At 52.9% G+C, this 5,050-nt stretch overlaps 1 protein-coding gene across 2 annotated transcripts in view; it reads right to left on the bottom strand.

The window, feature by feature from the left end:
• The window catches only part of TMEM63C (transmembrane protein 63C), a 24,631-nt gene extending 19,874 nt beyond the window's left edge, over window positions 1–4,757 (bottom strand). Inside the window, exon 1 of one of the 2 annotated variants that reach the window (XM_042815009.1) lies at window positions 4,701–4,757. The gene's annotated coding sequence lies outside the window, so the exon portion shown is untranslated. Of the gene's footprint in view, window positions 1–4,460; window positions 4,543–4,700 lie in introns of those variants that run through there. The other variant, XM_042815010.1, reaches the window with a different exon arrangement.
• Between the last annotated feature and the right edge of the window lie 293 nt (window positions 4,758–5,050).

The following is a 5,050-nucleotide window of genomic DNA, read 5'->3' as shown; positions in this document are numbered from 1 at the left end:
AAAAAAAAAAAAAAAAAAAAAAAAAAAAAAAAAAAGCAGAGGGGAAAAAAAATAATCAATTATTTGAGTACAGAAATAAACTTATTAAAAGTTCACAGAATTCCAGTGAGCTCAAGCAGGAGTGCCTGCTTCCCTTTCCAATCCCAACAAAAATGAGTGTGAAAGGAAAATCTCTGCTAGTTCTGAATTCTCATTAAGCAGTCAGGTCATATCCTGGTTATATTCTGTTCCTCCTAAATTCTAATAAAATTCTGTTCCTACTGTGGAATCATTATTGTTAAATTCACTGTATTTGCAAATAATGCTTTTATAATGTATTTTTTTTTAAAGGACACAGATTTTAAGCAGTTTCATTCAGCTAACTAGGAATCATTTCTCAAATGCTCGCTCTTGACATTTGGAATCAAAATTCATTTTCCACTGAAATACAGTTGGAACGTATTTATAATAAACAATGAAGTGAAATCTAATGGGGAAATGTGTCACTCACCATCCTCTAATATAAGAACTACAGACATTAAGAATTGAAACAAATGCATGTCACGCTGCAACCTCACTCAAGAACGGTGCAGCACCCTGCTCAGCCAGAAGTACCACAACTTATACTCATCACCAAGAATCAGCTTGCTCCTTAGGCAAACAGCAGCAATCCATAAACACAGGAAGATTACAGCTAGGCAATTACATCAGCGCTTTCTGATCATTCATTTAAATCGTGACTTTGGCCCCTCCATCCTATTCAGCAGCAGGCTGAGAGCCAAGCAAGCAAGGCACAGATAAATTTACTCTTGAATCTAAGAAGCACGGCTCATTCTTCTGCCTTTTTTCTGCCACTTCCACGTAGTTCTGCGAGTTGTGTCCTCACCTCGAGGAAAGCAGCCCAGAAACAAAAGGAACTGAGTATATTCCCAGCCCAGAACCTGTGAGCCCTGGAAATCTCTTACTGATGTAGAGACTGCTGATGCAGGCTCAGGGGAACCAGACAACCACTCCTATTTCTGGTTGTTTCTCTGACACTACTTTGGGGATCACACCACGGTGACCAAATTTCTCAGAAGATGCGACTAACAGTCACAGACACGCTGAGGCTAGAAGGTGTCTCTGGAGACCATCTTGCTCAACCTCCCTGCTCAAGGCAGGTTACCTACAGGAGGTTGATCAGGGCCATGTCCAAGAAAGTTGTGAATATCTCCAATGACAGAGATTCGGCTCCACACCAGAGCTACATTGAGCCCACACTGGCCTGCTGCAGACAGGTCCTCCAGCCCAATGGTCCCAAGCCCAGGATCACAGGGAGCTGGCATCCCAGCTGCACCGGTGCCCTGTGATCTTTGGCCAGCCACTTCCAAGTCCAGTGTTTCACCACCTTAGCTTGCCAGCCTTCATTCAACCTCTCAGCACCTCCAGTCTCCTACTACCATCTTCTAGCACAAAACGAAGCAGTCCCTGGTAGAGCCCTTTTTTAGTCTCTCTTAGGAGGAACTTAGAATTACCTCGAGATGTTTTTCCCACCTCTCATACCCTGCTTTTTAGCACTTGGGGGTGTAGAGGAGCCTGGCTCACTTCGACTCAGCCTTCCCCATGGCTCACCCAACCTATCTGCAGATAGCAAGACGCAAGACAAGAATGCTGAGGGTAAGGGAATCAGGTCACCTAAAGCTTTCACATGTTCCTACTGAGCAGGAGCACTATGTCTCCTCTTTGGTTCTCCAAATTAAATATACCGTCACTTGAGATCAAACTACAACAGCTCCAGAAGCCCCTCCTTAGCCAAAGCAGGACTCATGGGGACAGTGCTGCGAGCTGCACAAATGATCCTGGTGCTGAAATGCTTCCGTACAGTGGCATTTAAACTCTCTGGAGACTGAGCAACATTACAGTAATTTCAATTAGGAATGTGATTTCCCAGCCAAAGAGGCTTGCTCCGCAGCCCTCAGCATGGATGCAGCACTTAAGTCTGTACAGCCATCCACTGAGAGGGCCATACGGGGCAGGCAGGGCGGGACCATGCTGATGCTTCTGTAACCACCACAGAGAGCCACAGACTAGACACAACAAGGAGGGAAGTGCTGGAGAGGGGAAGGTAAAGCAGGGGCAGGGGGATGAGAGAGGAGAACCCATGAACGAGGCCTCTCTATCCCACCTCCTGCCACCTGTGCGGAGGAATCCTGTGGGATCTGCCTGGCCCTGTCTTACCCATTAAGCACCAACAACCATGCCCTGGCATGGGAAGGGCTGTGCACAGCTATCTGGCCCCAGCTGATCACATTGTTGTCATAATGGTGTGAGTAAACTCACACCATTGTTGTCACCTAATAACAGGGGTGATAGCAATCAAATTTACCAGGCTGAGCTGCATTTGAAGCAGTAACTTAAAGCAGTTTTAAAAGACATTTAGGCACTTTAAAGTGTAGGTAGATATCAGAGTGGTCGTGAAAAGCACTGGGGCATCTCATTGCTGGAGGTCTCACAGCTGGGTAGGGACTGAGCACAATAAGGCCACAGCTGAGGCAAACTGGGGCTGGAGCTGCTGCACAGAAACCAACCAAAAAGAACAAATACGCTCCACTGCTTTCCCTGAAATGATCTCACAGCAAACAGCTTTTGATCTGAGCTCAGTACATAAGCAATGCAACGTTTTCTTCAAACTTTTGGCTAACTACGCTAAATATATTTACAGCAATTAAGCTATGTAAGTAAGAATAGGTTTTTCATCAGGCACAGGAGTGATGACTGCAGAAGGCTTTGGTGTTTGCAGGACTCATGGAGGAGTCAGCACTTGCACAGCAAGCATACTGATATCTTCCTGTGAGTTTAAGTGATTGATTAGTTTAATAACAACTGAATTCACTAGTGGGTGTCAGAAACATTTCTCCTTTTCCCTGCTGCTTTAGTGAAGTGATCAAGGCCTGTGAAGATGGGTATTTCCTGTGAGGAATGTTCAAAGCAGACATTCCTCCTTCTACAACTCTTTAAAATCTGGCTCTGGAGCTGTGCTGAACCTCAATTCCCGTGCCTGGGGCCACAAGATTGGATAGCAGAGAAGCAGTGGCCAGCAGCAGGCATCATGCTCCTAGCAGGCCACAGTGGCTAAAGTGTGGGCCTGCCAATTCATGGAGTGGTTTGGAGAGCAGGGACGGAGGGATTGGTGTGATATCATGGGGAAAAAAGAAAAAAAAGAGAAAGCACTGAAAGCGACTGAGATGGTTATGAGAAGAGCAGAGCCAACATGCTGCCATGGCAAGCAGGCAGAGGTTTAAGCTTACAGGGAAGCCAGAAAAGCCCATATGTGCTATGGAGTCGGAGGCTGCAGGGGTCAGACAGCCTCCATGCTTTTATTTATTACTCATTTGTTTGCAGAGGGCTGTTTGCCAGGCTACCAAAGACAAATCCTTCCTGACAGAGCTGCCCCTGCTTCCCTCTCCATCTGCTCAGCACCGGCACCGCTTTGCAGGCAGCAGGGCCAGCAGGGCAGACTCAGCTCTGCCCCTGCAGCACCTGGTCCTGCTCCCTCCTACTTCTCCCACTCATTCCCCAAACTCCCCTCTGAACAAAAACCACAGCATCCCCCTCCATCCCAAGCAGTACTTTCTGCCTCCTCCCCTGCTCAGACAGGCCTGCCCTGTACCAGTATTGTAAGGCACAGTGCAACACGGGGCAGGGTTCCATGGAGAGAGGTGATCGCCCCCACCCACTTGCCCACCCAGCCTTCTCCTCCCCTCCTGTCTCCACATCCTCTCCCCACTGAATTCTCACAAAGAGGAGAAAGCAGAAGCACAGATCGGTTCTGGAGATGGCAGGAAAGCAGTTAAAGGAAAAAAAAGATTTCATACCAAAAAAAAAAAAACCAAAAAAAAACCCAAAACAAACAAACAAAACCAACAACCAAACCAACACCAAAAACCTCAGCCAAACAAAGGTGCCTCTTTCTGCTGGATAACACTGTGGCAGGGAGATCTCTGCATTGCACACCTCTATGCAGCACCGCTGCCACGCGGGAGGACATGAAGTGCGGAAGGGAGAAGGCACGGCCCCGGTCTGCAGACAGAGCCGGGTGAAGTACAGTGAGGGAGAGCAGCTAAGACAGTGACACAACCCCAACCCTACTGCCCCTTCTGCTGCAGTTATCACTGCCCAAAGCCGGGGGCGGAACGGGGAGAGGCCCCTCCGGCACCCCTCCAGATGTGGTCCCCGGGTGGGCTGTGCGGCCGGGATGACGTGGGGACCGAGTACAGCTGTGGCATGACACAGCGGCGGGATGACATTTCGGCTGGCACAGAAGCAGCGGCACAGGCACCCAGAGAGCTGCCCGGCCCTGGGGCTCCCTCCCTCCCTGCGCCGCTGAGGGCTCCAGGAGCCCGGGGCAGCCCCGCACCGCGCTGTGCCCCGCCGCCCATCCATCAGGTGCAGACGTAGAGCCACGCCGGTACACGCCGCAGCACGAGGGCGGGAAACGGCACCTCACCAGCGAGAAGTACTCAGAAACCTCCTCCGGCAGCAAACCGGCCACATCTCCGCATCCCCGACCCGCGCGGCCTCTCCGGCATCCCACCGCCGTCCGCCGCCGACGTTCCCGGCGGATCCCGCGAGCGCATCCGCCGCGAGCCGAACCCCGGCGCGGCTCCTTCCCCTCCCAACAGCCCAGCACCGGCCCCTCCCGCGGCCGTGCCGGCCTCCCCCGACCCGCGCCCGACACCGACCTGCCCGCTGCTCGCTCCGTTCGGGGCCCGCCGCCCGGCCGCCGGGTGCCCGGCCCCGGCACGGGAAGAGGAGGGGGTCGGGGCCGCCCCGCCCCGCCGCCCGCCCCGCTGCGGCGCCCCCCCTCCCCGCCTCTGCGCTGCTCGGAGCCGGGGCCTGCGCTGCCGGGGCCGCCCGCGCTCCAACGGGCCCGCCGGGCCCCGCGGCTCCGGCTGGGGGGGAGCACTGCGGGCCGGGCGGCGCGGAGCGGCCTCTGCGGCAGCCGGCCGGGGGAGCCGCAGGGCGGCACGGCACGGCAAGGCGCGCGTTGCGGAACGCAGCGGCGTTCGCTGAATCTCTGCTGCGGATGCGC

Source organism: Centrocercus urophasianus, unplaced genomic scaffold (genome assembly GCF_019232065.1).
Source record: "Centrocercus urophasianus isolate 14NV4802_14NV808 unplaced genomic scaffold, USGS_Curo_1.0 seq_14, whole genome shotgun sequence".
Lineage (NCBI taxonomy): Eukaryota > Metazoa > Chordata > Aves > Galliformes > Phasianidae > Centrocercus > Centrocercus urophasianus.
The sequence above is the reverse complement of the archived record's forward strand: the minus strand, read 5'-3'. Positions and strand labels throughout refer to the sequence as shown.